The 18,090-nt window shown below is 35.5% G+C and overlaps 1 protein-coding gene across 2 annotated transcripts in view; it reads right to left on the reverse strand.

The window, feature by feature from the left end:
- The window catches only part of Spock3 (SPARC (osteonectin), cwcv and kazal like domains proteoglycan 3), a 395,167-nt gene that overhangs the window by 280,556 nt on the left and 96,521 nt on the right, over positions 1-18,090 (reverse strand). The gene's annotated exons all lie outside the window — the stretch shown is intronic.

The following is an 18,090-nucleotide window of genomic DNA, read 5'->3' on the forward strand; positions in this document are numbered from 1 at the left end:
AACAAAAAAACACCCAGGACCAGATGGGTTTGTTTAGTGCAGAGTTCTATCAGACCTTCAAAGAAGATCTAATTCCAGTTCTTCACAAAATATTCCACAAAATAGAAGCATAAGGTACTCTACCCAATTCACTCTATGAAGCCACAATTACTCTGATACCTAAACCACAGAAAGACCCAGCAAAGATAGAGAACTTCAGACCAATTTCCCTTATGAATATTGATGCAAAAATCCTCAATAAAATTCTCGCTAAAGGAATCCAAGAATACATCAAAGTAATCATCCATCCTGACCAAATAGGTTTCATTCCAGGGATGTGGGGATGGTATAATATATGGAAATCCGTCAACGTAATCCATTATATAAACAAACTCAAAAACAAAAACCACATGATCAACTCGTTAGATGCTGAGAAAGCATTTGAAAAAATCCAACACCTTTTCATGATAAAACTCTTGGAAAGATCAGAACTTCAAGGCCCATACATAAACATGATAAAAGCAATCTACAGCAAATCAGTAGCCAACATCAAAGTAAATGGTGAGAAGATAGAAGCATTTCCACTAAAATCAGGGACTAGACAAGGCTGCCCACTTTCTCTCTACCTATTCAACATTATACTTGAAGTCCTAGCCAGAGCAATTCGACAACAAAAGGAGATCAAGGGGATACAAATTGGAAAGGAAGAAGTCAAAATATCACTTTTTGCAGATGGTATGATAGTATATATAAGTGACCCTAAAAATCCCACCAGAGAACTCCTAAACCTGATAAACAGCTTCAGTGAAGTAGCTGGATATAAAATTAACTCAAAAAAGTCCTTTCTCTACACAAACGATAAACAGGCTGAAAAAGATATTAGGGAAACAACACCCTTCTCAATAGTCATAAATAATATAAAACACCTTGGCGTGACTAACTAAGGAAGTGAAAGATCTGTATGATAAGAACTTCAAGTCTCTGAAGAAAGAAATTAAAGATCTCAGAAGATGGAAAGATCTCCCATGCTCATGAATTCACAGGATCAATATAGTAAAAATGGCTTTCTTGCCAAAAGCAATCTACAGATTCAATGCAATCCCCATCAAATTTCCAACTCAATTCTTCAATGAATTAGAAAGAGCAATCTGCAAATTCATCTGGAATAACAAAAAACCTAGGATAGCAAAAACTTCTCAAGGATAAAAGAACCTCTGGTGGAATCACCATGCCTGACTTAAAGCTGTACTACAGAGCAATTGTGATAAAAACTGCATGGTACTTGTATAGTGACAGACAAGTAGACCAATGGAATAGAATTGAAGACCCAGAAATAAACCCACACACCTTTGGTCACTTGATCTTTGACAAGGGAGCTAAAACCATCCAGTGGAAGAAAGACAGCATTTTCAAGGAATGGTGCTGGCACAACTGGTGGTTATCATGTAGAAGAATGCAAATTGATCCATTCCTATCTCCTTATACTGAGGTCAAATCAAAGTGGGTCAAGAAACTCCACATAAAACCAGAGACAGTGAAACTTATAGAGGAGAAAGTGGGGAAAAGCCTCAAAGATATGGGCTCAGGGGAAAAATTCCTGAAAAAACAGCAATGGCTTCTGCTGTAAGATCCAGAATTGACAAATGGGAACGCATAAAATTGCAAAGCTTATGTAAGGCAAAAAGACAAAAAGACCACCAACAGATTGGGAAAGGATCTTTACCTATCCTAAATCAGATAGGGGACTAATATCCAATATATATAAAGAAATCAAGAATGTGGACTTCATAAAATCAAATAACCCCATCAAAAAATGGGGCTCAGAGCTAAACAACAATTCTCACCTGAAGAAAACCGAGTGGCTGAGAAGCATCTGAAAAAATGTTCAGCATGCTTAATCATCAGGTAAATGTAAATCAAAACAACCCTGAGATTCCACCTCACACCAGTAAGAATGGCTAAGATCAAAAATTCAGGTGACAGCAGATGTTGGTGAGGATGTAGAGAAAGAAGAACACTCCTCAATTGTAGGCGGGATTGCAAGCTTGTACAACCACTCTGGAAATCAATCTGGCAGTTCCTCAGAAAATTGGACATAGTACTACGGGAGGATCCCCCAATACCTCTCCTGGGCATATATCCAGAAGATGTTCCAACTGGTAAGAAGGACACATGCTCCACTATGTTCACAGTAGCCTTATTTATAATAGCCAGAAGCTGGAAAGAACCCAGATGCCCCTAGACAGAGGAATGGATATAGAAAATGTGGTACAGTTACACAATGGAGTACTACTCAGCTATGAAAAAGAATGAATTTATGAAATTCCTAGGCAGATGGATGGACTTGGAGGGTATCATCCTTAGTAAAGTCACCCAATCACAAAAGAACTCTCATGATATGTATGCACTGATAAGTGGATATTAGCTCAGAAACTTAGAATACCCAAGATATAAGATCCAATTTGCAAAACACATGAAACTCAAGAAGAACGAAGACCAACGTGTGAACACTTTGCCCCTTCTTAGAATTGGGAATAAAGCACCCATGGAAGAGTTACAGAGACAAAGTTTGGAGCTGAGAAGAAAGGATGAACCATCTAGAGACTTCCATATCTGGGGATCCATCCCATAATCAGCTTCCAAACGCTGACACCATTGCACTCACTAGCAAGATTTTGCTGAAAGGACCCAGATAGAGCTGTCTCTTGTGAGACTATGCTGGGGCCTAGCAAACACAGAAGTGGATACTCACAGTTAGCTATTGGATGGATCACCGGGCCTCCAATGGTGGATCTAGAGAAAGTACCCAATGAGCTAAAGGGATCTGCTACCTTATTGGTGGAACCACAATATGAACTAACCAATACCCCCCGGAGCTCATGTCTTTAGCTGTGTAAGTATCAGAAGATGGCCTAGTCGGCCATCAGTGGAAAGAGAGGCCCATTGATCATGCAAAAGTTATATGCCTCAGTACAGGGGAATGCCAGTGCTAAGTAGCGGGAGTGGCTGGGTAGGGGAGTGGGTGGGGAGGGCATGGGGTTTTTTTGGGATAGCACTGGACATGTAAATGAAGAAAATACCTATTAAAAAAAAGAAATACATTTGCATTTTCCAAATCAATTAACAAATTAAGGATTTGAAAAATCTAAGTTATTGAGTCCTAGAAAGTCTTCAACATTGCCTAGAACACTATTTTTACTTTTGGATGTCTTGAAACAATGGTGTATGCATATTGTAAGAGAAAACTTGATAGGGGCTATACAGGGTAGCATATGCCTATTCTTTCAAAACTTAGGAGAAGGCAGGAGAATCTGAATTTCAAGATCTGTCTTGGCTACAGATGAATGTAGGGCCAGTTTAGCATACAGGACATCTTATTTCAAGTCAACAAATAAATGAAATAAAAACACAAACCCAAACAAATGAACATGAGATCAATAGAACACACAATATCATTTAACCTTACTTTGGGTGGACAAGATTACTTGAAAGTGCTATATTCATAAACTTCATATGCACCAACCTGGGAGTTCTCCTTAGGATATTTCCTGAGAACATGGTCATAAGAAGTAACACCATTCAAGTGGATAAAGTGAAATTCAGTAAGTACAGGAAAGTAGAGAGCTGAAGTGTAGGAATGGAGAAGGGTAGTAAGTACTTTTCCAGAAGGTATTTGTAAAAAAAAAAAAAGGCGTAATCTCTTGTGACATCATGGACTGACTGACTGACAAACCTGAAAATGATAGAAATTTCCTGGAGGTACTGATGGAGGTGTTCTTTACCTTAAAAACATGTGAAGCCTTGTAGGTTTGGTATTGAAACTAAAAGCCTTCATCTATCACAATAACAAATTTATATATTGGTGGCATAAAAATAGGGCACATTACCATGTATGATAGTGTTTTCTTTTATATGTAATATCTATTATCAAGGACAACGTAACTGAAAATCTGAAGCAGTATACTATATTCTCATGGTTAGAAAAACATTGAACTATTGGATAGTTCTCTCAATATATAACAACCTGTCCTACCTGTCCACCATAATTTTTAAAAGAAATCACATATTGAATATGGTATTTCTTTTTATATACCTGTGATTAATTCAAAATAGAAATAGGGAAAATTAAGAAACTAGATGTCACTTTAGTGACATGCTGGTTAGTATAATGTCAACTTGAAATAAGCTAGGAATGTAGGAATGTAGGAAATGTAGGATATGAATGTAGGAAACTTCAGCTGGGAAAACACCTCTATAACATCCAGCTGTAAGGTATTAAGAGATCACTCAATTAGTGATCAGTGGGAGAGTGTCAACTTATTTTGGGTGGTGACATCCCTGGGTTCTTCAAGAAAACATGCTGAAGAAGCCTTGGGGAGCAAGAAAAAAACCCTCTATGTCTTCCACATCATCTCCTGCCTTCAGAATCCTGCACTGTTTTATTTTCTGTCCTGACTTCCTTCAAGGATGGCCTATAATGCAAAAATGAAAGTCAAATAAACCCTCTTCTTTCCAACTTGCTTTTGGTCATGGTGTATTATCACAATAATAAAAACCTTGACACAAGTTCTTATATAGCATCCTGAGACTCACATAGAATACTTTCTCATGAAAGCATGCTCACTCATAAGTACTTATAGAACCAGTTTAATTATCTTAGTGTTTCATTAGGTTACTGCACTGTTAGATTTTAATGCCTTCCTATCTCCAAAATTCACTCATAATTAAACAAATACAACCCCCAGTGCCCAAAAGGACCATGCTTCTCATTTTAAAAGGCTCTGAAGTTTAAAAGTCCTGAAGTTTTTGTGTACAGTATATATTTTAAGAGATTGTCTCATTTATTTTGACTGTGTCTATATTTTGTGATTGCTTATGCAGCATGTTCAACTTTAAAATTAATGTCAATGAATCCTTCTGAAATGCCAGCTGCCATCCAGTTAAATCTTCAATAGACAAATTGCTTATATTTCATGTACTAGTTATCCTCAAAAGAGCTTCATCAAACTGGCATTATGTCCTGTCTTGCAAGTATTTTGAACTTTTTTCTATCAAGATAAAAAGACACCTTGGCATGTGTGACTCAGAAAGCATAAGTCTGCTTTTTTTTTTTTTTAATGTGGTTCTTCTGCCATTTTCTTCTTATACACTTGAACACCAATAGCAGAATTATGAGGATGAATTTCATATCTATTCTGTCTTTCCAATTTTTATAATAAATTTTCTTTTCCTATTATGGCCTTCTGGTTAGAGCCATGCCTACCTATATCCACTTTGATTTTTTCCAGGCTTTATCTAGGTCATCAGCAACCAATCCCAGCCTGACCCATTTTTACCCATACCTAGAAATCTGTGCTGGATAGAAAAGTTCATCACCACTCCAAAGTAAATGATAGGTGCACCTGTCTCCATAATAGGCAAGGGCCAGCACTCTGTAATTTCCAGTTTTGAAGAAAAGGAAAGGGAAAAGAATTGCAACCGCATGTTCATTCTGGAGAAGCTAGAGGATGATTTGTAGTGGCAATCTTGGGAGTTAAATAGAATGCAGTTTCCTTTTGCTAAGAACAGAATGTAGGCACTGAGACAGGTGATCAGTGCCTCAAGACACAACAGCTGAGCACAGTGGTTCCTGAAGTAATCTCCTCATTCAGAAGACTAGACAGAGAATTGCCAGAGTTAGATAGCAGCCTGTGCTTCATAGTGAGGTCAGGGAAGCCTGGATTCTTGAGTGAGGAGGCCATGTCTCAAAATAGTAAGTAGCCGGGCATGGTGGCACATGCCTTTAGTCCCAGCACTCAGGTGGCAGAGGCAGGCAGATTTCTGAGTTTAAAGCCAGCCTGTTCTACAGAGTGAGTTCCAGGACAGCCAGGGCTACACAGAGAAACCCTGTCTTGAAAAACAAAAGAAAACAAAACAAAACAAAAAAAGTAATCAAGTAAGCAAGCAAGCAAAGAAGCAAACAACCCAAAGGCATTAAAAAAGAAATAAACGACCATGATTGGCCAGAGTGAAGGTAGGGATGGGGGTTGATTCCAATTTGGGGAGAATTCCCAATAAATAGGTGTCAGATTATGTGTTTAATATCAGTTCCTTGTTTATAAACTGTCTCCAGTTATAGTTTTCTTTATTAAAAATCCTAAAAAGCACTTTGACTAGCAAACTTGAGGTTATAGATTTTTCTCTGAACGAATAGCAATAACTGATGCTCAACGCTGTGATTTAACCCATCACTACAAATGTAACTTCTTTAGATTTTAATAAGTTCAACCTACACTCTTGTATAGCAAATAAGACAACAAAATTAATTCCTGGAGCAAGAAATCAGTCATTGTTTGTTTGCTGCATGCCATGAAAGCAATACATGAAACTCAGAAATTTACTTATCATTTACCCGAGTGCTCCCTAATCCATAGTGACAATCTCCATTTCCTAACTGAACCCTAAAAGGTATGTCGGTTGTGATTGTCTTATTCAGTATTTCTATATTGCTTATAAAACAACACACCAAAACCAACTTGGGGTAAGTTTTGATTTATATTTCCAGTGGATAGTACGTTATTGGGGGAATTTCAGACAGGAACTCCAGTCAGAAACTGGAACAGGAAATCAAGAACTAAAGCAGAAGGTGTGGGGGAATGTAACCCACAGGTTTTCTGAGTTTAGATTTTGCAATCTGTTTGCTCATAAAAGCTAGGACCTCTGGCCCTAGAGAGGCACTACTAACTGTGATCTGGGTCCTCCTACATTAATGATTGATCAAAATACCTCATGGGACTGCCTTACAGGTCAATCCAATGCATGCAATTTCCCAGTAAAGGATCCCTCTACACAGGAGATCCTAGATAGTGTTCATTTGACAAAGAAAGCTGAGCAGCTGAGAGATCTTACATAACCACCAGGATCTTCACTTGTCTGTTTTACTACTTTATCATGTGAACCATTTTTAAAGAAAACAAACAAGTCTTTAATCATGAAAATGATCTTCTCTAGCTCTGCCATTGGGGGCCCTTTGTTCCATCCTATAGATGACTGTGAGCATCCACTTCTGTATTTGCCAGGCACTGGCATAGCCTCACACCAGACAGCTATATCAGGAACTGGGATATCAGGGTCCAGGAGCTGAAGGGGTCTGCAAACCTATAGGTGGAACAACAATATGAACTAACCAGTACCCCCAGAGCTCATGTCTCTAGCTGCATATGTAGCAGAAGATGGGCTAGTTGGCCTTCATTGGCAAGAGAGGCCCCTAGGTTTTACAAACTTTATATGCTTCAGTACAAGGGAATGTCAGGGCCAAGAAATGGGAGTAGATGGGTAGGGGAGCATGCGGGGGGAGGGTATAAGGAACTTTTGGGATAGTATTTGAAATGTAAATAAAGACAATATCTAATAAAAAAAAGAAAGAAAAAAGGGAAAAAATAAATTCTCATTTCTCAACAAAATACAAAAAAAAGAAAAAGAAAAGAAAAGAAAAGAAAAAAGAAAAGAAAAGAAAAGAAAAAAGAAAAGAAAAGAAAATGTGGAGAAAGATGAACACTCCTCCATTGTTGTTGGGATAGCAAGCTTGTACAACCACTCTGGAAATCAGTCTGGAGGTTCCTCAGAAAATTGGACATAATACTACCGGAGGATCCCGCAATACCTCTCCTGGGCATATATCCAGAAGATGTTCCAACCGGTAAGAAGGACACATGCTCCACTATATTCATAGCAGCCTTATTTATAATAGCCAGAAGCTGGAAAGAACCCAGATGCCCCTCAACAGAGGAATGGATACAGAAAATGTGGTACATTTACACAATGGAGTACTACTCAGCTATTAAAAAGAATGAATTTATAAAATTCCTAGGCAAATGGATGGACCTAGAGGGCATCATCCTGAGTGAGGTAACCCAATCACAAAGGAACTCACACAATATTTACTCACTGATAAGTGGATATTAGCCCAGAAACTTAGGATACCCAAGATATAAGATACAATTTGCTAAACGCATGAAACTCAAGAAGAATGAAGACCAAAGTGTGGACACTTTGCCCCTTCTTAGAATTGGGAACAAAACACCCATGGAAGGAGTTACAGAGACAAAGTTTGGAGCTGTGACAAAAGGATGGACCATCTAGAGACTGCCATATCCGGGGACCCATCCCATAATCAGCTTCCAAACGCTGACACCATTGCATACACTAGCAAGATTTTGCTGAAAGGACCCAGATAGAGCTGTCTCTTGTGAGACTATGCCGGGGCCTAGCAAACACAGAAGTGGATGCTCACAGTCAACTATTGGATGGATCACAGGCCCCCCAATGGAGGAGCTAGAGAAAGTACCCAAGGAGCTAAAGGGATCTACAACCCTATAGGTGTAACACCATTATGAACTAACCAGTACCCCGGAGATCTTGACTCTAGCTGCATATGTATCAAAAGATGGCCTAGTAGGCCATCACTGGAAAGAGAGGTCCATTGGACTTGCAAACTTTATATGCTCCAGTACAGGGGAATGCCAGGGCCAAAAAGTGGGAGTGGGTGGGTAGGGGAGTGGGGGGGGAGGGTATGGGGGACTTTTGGGATAGCATTGGAAATGTAAATGAGGAAAATACCTAATAAAATATTAAAAAAAAGAAAAGAAAAGAAAAGAATATGACCTATGTAGTTTAAATGAATGGCATTGGCCAATTTTATTTTAAAATGAGTTTAAAATTATATACAGCATCAGCTTTACATTTTATTATAAACTACAGTCTTACTCATGAGCATCAATTTGTTAGTAAATTACATGCAGGTTTCAAAATCACATCTAATTTACAAAAATGTAATAGGATCTTGACTTCTGACAGCCTCTGGTTGCAGGCTGCCCAAGTTTATATTATTATTTACCATCCTCTTACTATATGACTTTGGACATGTTACTACATACAGAGTTCCATTTTGTTCTGAAATATGGAATGGGGATGACAATTGAATATCTCAGATAGTTTTAGTAGGGAGTAAATAGGTAATCTATTCTATAGTATAGATTAAATTATATGTATATATATGTGTGTGTGTGTGTGTATTATACAAGAGATTAATGAGTAATAAAATAACATGTGTCTATTTGTGTTTGCATATGCTTGTCATTGTCAGTATACTGAATACATAGAGAGTTATAAATTTTATATATCTTTTGAGTTATTTATGACCAAAGTCCTGTTGTGAAAGCTAGGAAAAGCACAGGACACTTTAGGATATTTGGCACCAATTGTTATATTTTAAAATACAAATGAGTCATTCACTTTTGTGCCTTCTGTTATGCATAGTAATTTATGTTTGCATAGTTATTAAAGAAGTAATGTACAATAATTTACTGCATAGAAAGGATTTGTGACTATATATATTTATTGAAATTTATTAAGTCAGTATTTCTCCCCTTTCTAATGGAGGATGACCTGGCAGTTTTAATTCATTGGCATTGACTATCCAGTGGTTATGACTATGCCATATCTCATTTTCAGAATATATAATTAATTGCAAATTTCAATATTAACTAATAAATATTTTCGTATTTAGTAGATGATGTGGTTTACAATGATTCAGTCATCTCAACTTCAATGCATGTTAAAGTTATCCCCTAGTTTCTAACTTACATTACTGAGGGTGTACTTACATAATTTAAATTTCATCCTTTTATGAATAAGCAGTATTTATTCATATACACAGCAAATGTTATAATTTGGGATGTTATAAATACTAGATAATACACTAACTTGAATGAATATTTACTAGGTCTTTACTACATTTATAAGTAGAAATTACATATTCTCAAAATACTAAAGAACTGAAAATTCTTTAGGATAATTGTTCTTGCTCATCCATTATGAGATTGAAAAAGGAATTCTAAGGATCCAGAAACCATATTATAACATGGAAAATTTCAGAAACAAAAGTTCAATGGTCACATTTAATTAAAAGTTAACAATGGACAAAAATACCCATATCTATATCTGGTATGTATTTTAATACTATACTATTCACAAATATGTAAACAGCCAAAATGTTTCTGGTACACAAACATGTAACAGAGAGGACTCTTTATAGTTGCTTATCATTCTCATGAAAGTAGCTCAGATGCCTCACTTTAGATCTTAACACACAGAGAGAGATAGCTTCCCCTGAAAAGACTTCAGCCTTAGACACTTCTCATTTGGCTTCCTGCCGGCAACACCTTATATTGTCCCTTGAGTTTCATGGTATCCTGTTAGATGAGAGCTGTCAGAATCCATTCATGCTTCATACAGAGATTTCATCCCTGGTTTCAAATGAAAAAATATGAATATAGAAGAGATTAATTTTTCTACTTTAGTGGTAAATCCAATGATAAGCAAGAATATGAGATAAAAGAAAATAACAGACAGAGATAGCAAAGGACAAAATTTTAGCTGACAGAATTCTTTTTATTTTATACTAGTATAGCAGAATTTTATACTACTTAATTCGTGTCTTGGGTAAATGTTATCAGTAGGATTCATGTTCACTACCAACTGGCCCGCTCTATTCTTAGAGAACAAAGAAATGGCAGTAATTGTCATTGTCCCAAACTATTTTGTCAATATACAGTGGCTTTGAAAGTTCTTACAAATCAGGTGTACTGAGAGGCTTTGACTCACAAAACATGCATATTCAGCTGAAGCCCCCAGTTCTGCACTAAGGATCAATTAAATCATAGTTTGGAATTTACAGTTAACTGCCTAAATGTAGATTCTCTATATGTCTAGACTTAGTTTTATTATCAACTCTAAACTTCACATTGTTCCTCTCATTAACAAGTAGTATATCCAATAGATGACACTATGTATGTTAATCCTTTTTTCCACTGTTCTTGGAACCTAGAAAAAGCACATTTTTCCACTGCATAAGTTGTATACCAGCTACAAAAGGATTTTTTCTACTTTCTGTACCTATTTTCTATTTGTGTTTTACTGCATTTAGTTTTATGTTTAAGATGCAGCCTGCCAGGACCAGCCCCAGCAGGTAGACAGGTTCCAGCAGAAGAGATAAGGAAGACTTGGAGGCGAGTAATGGATGAATGAGTCAGAGATCATGGCTGGAGAATCTTGCCTCTCTGACTGACTAGTAACCAGGATGTTTCTTATTGATACAGATTGCCCAAAAGAGGCAAACTTGTGATTTTAAAAGAAATCATATCATTTTGTGTCTGGACAAGTGTTTCAAGTACAGAGAGAATCAGTATTATCAATCTCAAATCATTTGGACAGCATCTATTCTTCAGAAAAATAAAACATTAAACAGAAAAATATCTGAGTCAGTTGAGTCACCAAGCCTTGAACAATACACAGAGATTAAAGTACAGTTTAGGATATGACCTAGCTTAAATGTATGAAAGCTCTCCCAGGCCATATTGCAACTTAATGTAAGCTAGTCTCCTTATGATTGGCATAATCTTATACATTTTTATATTAATTTTCTAATATATATATATATATATATATATATATATATATATATATATATAACCAAAGGTTATTTTAAGCAAGATAACTTTTTGTTAGGTTTATAATTTTCTGGGGCCAATGCCCTGTATTCTTCATATAGGAAGAAGCCTGTCATCTGCTCTGTTACCAAATTTATTGTTTCTGAGTTTGCTTAGGGGCAGGTGTGCTATCCAACTTTTTTGTACTTTTCACAATGTCCACAGCAAAGAAGACACCAGAGTAAGGCCAGATGAGGTTAATTCTTTGAGATTAGAAATAATTACTTAGGAAAAGACTTAATGAATAGTAATATAAAATGCCTCCCACAGATGGGACATATAGAGATCAGAAGCCCAAAGTGAAAGCACTGCAACAGTGAAAACAGTATCCTCTCAGCTTTGCTGGACTGTGTTAACAGGTGTGCGGGCTTCATGACTCCTTGCTCCTCCTCATGGCTGTGCCAGTAGCCTAGATGCTAGACAGCTTCTCAAAGCCATGCTTCCCTCTATTTCCTAGAGTTAGATACCCATCACGAGATAGACTCACTCAGATGCTGACAGATACCTCCATTTCCCAGGTACTCTGTCTGGTGGGGAATGAAACTGTAAGTCAGCAGATGAGTGCTCACATCATACAGCTGAGGGCCTGAGTTCAGTCCTCAGCACCACCCACACAAAACTGCTGCTTCTGACACTGTCAATTTTGTTACCTTTCCTTCCTTCATTTACTTATTTCTCCACTTTCTCTCTTATACTTATTTTTGCTTTCATTGCTCTCCTGTTCACTCCTTTTTCCCATCCTCTTCTTTTCCCTTGATTTTGTTTCTTGAAGTGTTTTACAAGTACCTGACATTCCATCTACTTGACCTTTCCTTGATTTAAAATATACCCTGTCAGCAATCCTATCCTAAGAAGCACAATCACTCATCTAAATGATTGTATTCAGTTCCTTTAGTCTACTTTTTATAAATCAAACCCAACAATCAATATTCTGAAATATGGGTTGGGTTGTTATCAGGTATAAGTATAGTTCATACCCAAATGTATAAATGCACACACACACAGACACACACAGACACATACACAGACACATACACAGACACACACACACACAGATACACACACACATACACACACACATACATACACACACAAACACACAGATGCATTGTTTTCAACAGAGAGAAATATAGTTTTATTCTGTAATATATCCATAGTCTTGATTACTTTTTAGATAGGTTCATTTTAGATCTTGTTATCTTAAAAGTTAAATCAGCAACATTTACATATTCCATTTTCTTCTATCTGGAATACTAACACAACAAAGTTTTTTTTTTTTCTTATTCATCCTTAGCACTCTACAAAAATATGTGTTCCATCTTCTAATCCCTGTATCATGTACCTTCCCTTATCACCATGCCACACTTTTGTTGGTAAAATCCAAAGATATGAAGGCCTCCCCTATATATCCATCTACCTGTTTCCTTTCTTTGGGGAAGCCTCACTCTTCTACACATTATACCCAGGGTATAACTTAGTACTATATAATGCTGAACATGGTTTGCAATTTACATAAGGGGTAAGTTTTTAATATAAATTAGAAACTAAATCTATAGGTTAAAAGGACAGCTGTCAGGACAGTGAGATTGCTAAGTAGGTAAAGAGACCCACGGCTAAGCCTAACTAGCCACATTCAACCCCAGGCTCTGCCTGCTGAAATGGTGGGAAACACTAACTGTGACAGTACTCCTCAATCACATTGTGGTATACACGACTTCCTAAATAAATACATACATGCATCCATCCATCCATATATGCATACATACATACATACATATATACATATTCAGTAAGTAAGTAAGTACGTAAATGTAAATAATTTAAAGAAGATATGTCATAAAGGTTTCCTATCAAGGATACCTGAAAGATAATACACAGGATTAACAAAATTAAATAAATAAGTTTAAATGATAAATATATTAATTAAATCCTCCATATACACAATCAGATCAAATCATTATATTTTAGAGAGTAAGACACCTGAAACACAGGAGAGTGTTTTTTGATAACTTAATTACTTAGTAAAAGTACACAGCTATACAGCAATGCCTTACATAAGGTCAAAAGTCAATCTACATTAATATTTACCTACCAAAAACTTCAATTGCTAATTTTAGAAATATATAATTAAATTTTCACAATTATCACACATTTGTGACAACAGTTCAGCAAGTTCCTGGGGGACAATCTGACAGTCACTTCTTCCATCCTCTGGAAACACAATCTCATTTTCTTTTTCACAAAAGAGCTTTGTTTCATGCAACAGAATACCTTGAGAAGGTTCATCAATATTTCATTCCTAAACCCAAAATATTATTGATCCTTCTAGTACCATTTCATCAAAATACCTCTCAAAATTTAGCCGTATGTTTTATTATTCTCCTTATGTTTATTATGTTCAGTAGGTATTATTACTTTATGTTTTATTATTCTCCTCAGGAATGGTGGACACTTTGCTAGTCACGATTTTGCTTGAAGAAGTAATATTTCATGAAGTAACCTAACCCCACCCCCACCCCAGGGCTAAAGTCTTTTGTCTCTTCAATCAGATATCTCAGGAATCCTCCCTATCCATGCTTCAGGCAGCCTTCATGTGGGACTGCAGAATAATGAAAAAAGATTTGTTTTCCTATTGATAACTGGTAAATTTTCAACTACTATCAGATAGGGTTGCATGAATTCTTGAGGAAGAACCATGAATATGTACGGTATTATTAGTAAAAATTCATTATTTATTCTCCTTCCCCTATCTTCTAAGCACAAACTGTGCAAAGGTAGCATACAAAAGAAAGTAGTAGGCAGTACTGGCTCTCAGTCTTCAGGGTGTGTTAAACCATGATCAATAAGCAACATGTGGTAAGGTGTGTGTGAAAGCAGGTGTGTGTGTGTGTGTGTGTATGTGTATGAGAAGAGAGAGAGAGAGAGAGAGAGAGAGAGAGAGAGAGAGAGAGAGAGAGAGAGAGAGAGAGAGATGAGATTTTGGATTTTGTAAGGGCACACAGTGGGTGAATACATATAAATTTATCTACCACAGAATGCATAATCATAGAAGACTGTACTTCTTATGAAAGGAAACTTTCATGCATGACAAATATAAATCTGCCATATGAAGAGATGAATGCTTTCAGCTTTTATATTGAGGATGAAGTTAGGATATATACTTATGATAGGCTCTGAGATTTCTTATCTTGAAATTGTGAGCATTTAGCTTTGTATCCAAGGGGCTCCCATGGTAACAAATATATCTTTTCATGGTGAAGTTTAGGTGACATCTCAAAGTTTGAGCCCAAGAATAAAATGTTTCAAGAATATAAGTTTAATTACTGATATCGGAGAATTTAATATACAATTTTCTAATATGCACATTTATGTTTAAATTATATTAATATTTGTGGTTTCTATTTTTCAAGGTAAAAAGCATATCTTATCTAACTATGAACTATTAACATGAAAAATATCAGGTACTCAACCCTACAGAGGTAATAGATTTGTCAAGAGATTAAATATAATGCCTACAATTTCCTGATGGTTCAGTCATTACCAATATTTAAATCTAATGAAACCTTAGAAAAATCTAAGTAAAGGAAAATTTCAGCTTAAAAGCTTTTATAATTACTATAAACACCTTTCTACCAGCAATTCTTAAATAAACATGATACTCATCTCTATCGAAACCGATATTATATTAAAGGGTAAAATCTTAACAGCTAAAAGCAGTTAACTCAAATGGGACATCTCAACATTTACAAGGTATAGCTGATAATTTTTCTCTCAGAAAGCCATATTAAAATTAGCTTTGTCTTATAGTCAACAAAATATAAGTATTACAAGTAAATGATTGAATAATAGAATGATATACATATGTCATTAGAAATATTAAAATTATAAAACCTAGTAAGTTGTATTTTTAATTAAAAGATGATTATCTATGAAATTATATACTGATATGAGTTTTGGGTTCAGATCTGTTGTAGCGATCTTACCTAGAAAGCTAAGACCCTGAATTCTGTCCTAAGCATCAATGCACACTTAACATTTGTATATTATCTAAGAATTTCTACCACCTGAACATCCTGTGCTCACCATCTCTTCTTAAGACACTTAATGACATCTGCAAAGAACAATGCTACAAAATGAGGTGGCATTCTAATGACACAGAAATTTAGCTCAGATATGTATTACAGCCATTACAGAGAATAAATATTAAGAATACAACAAAAATGTTATTGCTCTCCTCCCAGAAATGTCAACAGTTTAGTTCCAGGAACACATTACTTGACAAAATAAATAGAATTTTGAAGAAGTGGTTGAGCTAACATTTTGATGTAGAACAATTTTCCTGGATTGTCCAGATAGACATAAAACTGGACAAGGGAAATATTTCCAGTTTTCTTCCAGATGAAACATTATTGTTCTCACTCCACAAAATTATTATGAAGAATTTAATAAATATTTTAATTATTGTTGCTTAATAACTGTCAGCACAAAACTTATATTGTTTTGTCCTCTTTGTTAAAGTAGAATAGAAAGCTAATACAGCATACATTTTGACTTGATGCATATGGGAGGGAATGGAGGAATTCCTCCATATGCTTCTTTATTATTTTTCATCATATTTATTGACTGTGTCTTTTACTGAACTTGACACCATTTTAGATAGTCTGACTTGCCAGAAAGCTATCAGGATATACCTATTTCCACCTTATACCCTATCACACACACATACACACACATACACACACATACACACACACTCACACACATACACACACACACACACACACTATGCTAGATTAAATGCTCACACTGCCATGCACTGAATTTTAGGAAAGTTTTGGGATTTGGAATATATCCCTCTCAATTTCCTAGCAAACACTTTTTCTCACTGAGCTATTTCCCAACGTGTTGTCCATAATAGTTTCCAGTTTTGAGATTGCATGAGGTGGCTGAGTGTGAAATCAAGTGGGTCTCTGCATAAGACCTGTTTCTTGTGCCTTTTCCATCTACTTGTTCATTTGGTCCTATTCTTATTTCCTTGTTTTTATTCCATCTTATTCTATTTTACTTTATTATCATAGCTTAGATAATTCTCTGTTTTCCAAGGAGACACAGAGAAGGGGTGGATCTAAATGGGAAAGAGAAAAAGCTCAACTGAGAGATGAGGGGAGAAAATCCATAACCAGGATATATTGTATAATAAAAATCAAACACTACATTTTCACAACAATGACATAAGCGACCAGTCATTAATTTGAGAAGGGGAACTTATAAAATGTGTCTTAGCTTACTCAGGCACAGCACAATGTGTTATACCTTTACGCATCTTAGTAATGTTAATTAGGTTGGATAGTTTTTACATAATTAGAAATTATCAGCACATATTATTTCCTTCTGGTTTCAAATAATTCTGGTGTTTGACACTGCAAGGCCATGGCACAGTGTCCTACAGAGCCAACAGAACCATGCTCATTCATTCTTTCCCTCTCAAGATGTGCTTGGCATTTTCTATTTATAACTAGGAAATAAATTCAGACAATTAATTAAAATCACTCTATATTCTTGGCCAGTTATTAAGTTTCAAAGAAAATTTATTGTTCTAAAAATATAATCAGTTATAAAAGTCAAACTATTAGTATCTGCTCAATTTATTATGCTTTAATTTATTTTGTTGATACCCTGTGAATATTGTGATCAAGATTTTAAGAAATCTAGAGTTGTATGAAGTTAACATAAACAAATAAATGAATGAATGAATGAATGAATGAATGAATGAATGAATAACTAAATCAGCTAAGAGGGTGGATCAAAGGGACAGAAGCCATTACTAAATACATAATCTGATCTCTCTGGTTAATTTCTAGTTGCTACTATGCTCCATTCACATTTCATTTTACTAATGTGATTTATAATAGTTATTTATTTTACAGCATTTGTAAATATCTTTGACATAGTAAGAATATCTGTTTATTTTATTCAGATATCATGAGTCAAAGGTTTCATTCAGGAAATAAAATCTTTCCTCAAAGTTAATCAAAAAGAAAATATATTCATGATTGAACTTTATTGTTCCTTAAAGCATCTTATTGCTACTTGTGTTCCACCATTCACATTACATTGCTCTCTTACCTTCATTATATTACATTGCCTTTCAAATAATTTTAAAGTATGTATCTATGAAGAAACTTCAGCTTACTGATTTTATAAATTTAAATATTATTGACTTTTTCTAGTACTCTAGTTAGCACCATTTAATACCATAGTTCTAGATCTTCTTATAGTTTCCACAACCATCAATTACAAGAGTATTACTCCTGTCCTCACCTTGATTTTCTACTTATGTGAAAAAAATCATAAAATTCATTTCAGGTGTCATTGTTGTCTTAAATGTGTATAAATATGCAATGTTTAATTTTTGTAATTGACTTAAGTTTTCAAAAATAGTAAATAATAGATGGACACTGCTTTTTTATATTTTGAAATTACATTAATAGAATGTTTTTCTTTCTCATTTTTCCCTCTAAACACTCCTATATACTACCCATTCACCTCTCCTTCAAACTAATGCTCCCTTTCAGTAATTTTT

Source organism: Mus caroli, unplaced genomic scaffold (assembly GCF_978045245.1).
Source record: "Mus caroli unplaced genomic scaffold, Mus_caroli_1 scaffold_10, whole genome shotgun sequence".
In the NCBI taxonomy this organism is placed as follows: domain Eukaryota; kingdom Metazoa; phylum Chordata; class Mammalia; order Rodentia; family Muridae; genus Mus; species Mus caroli.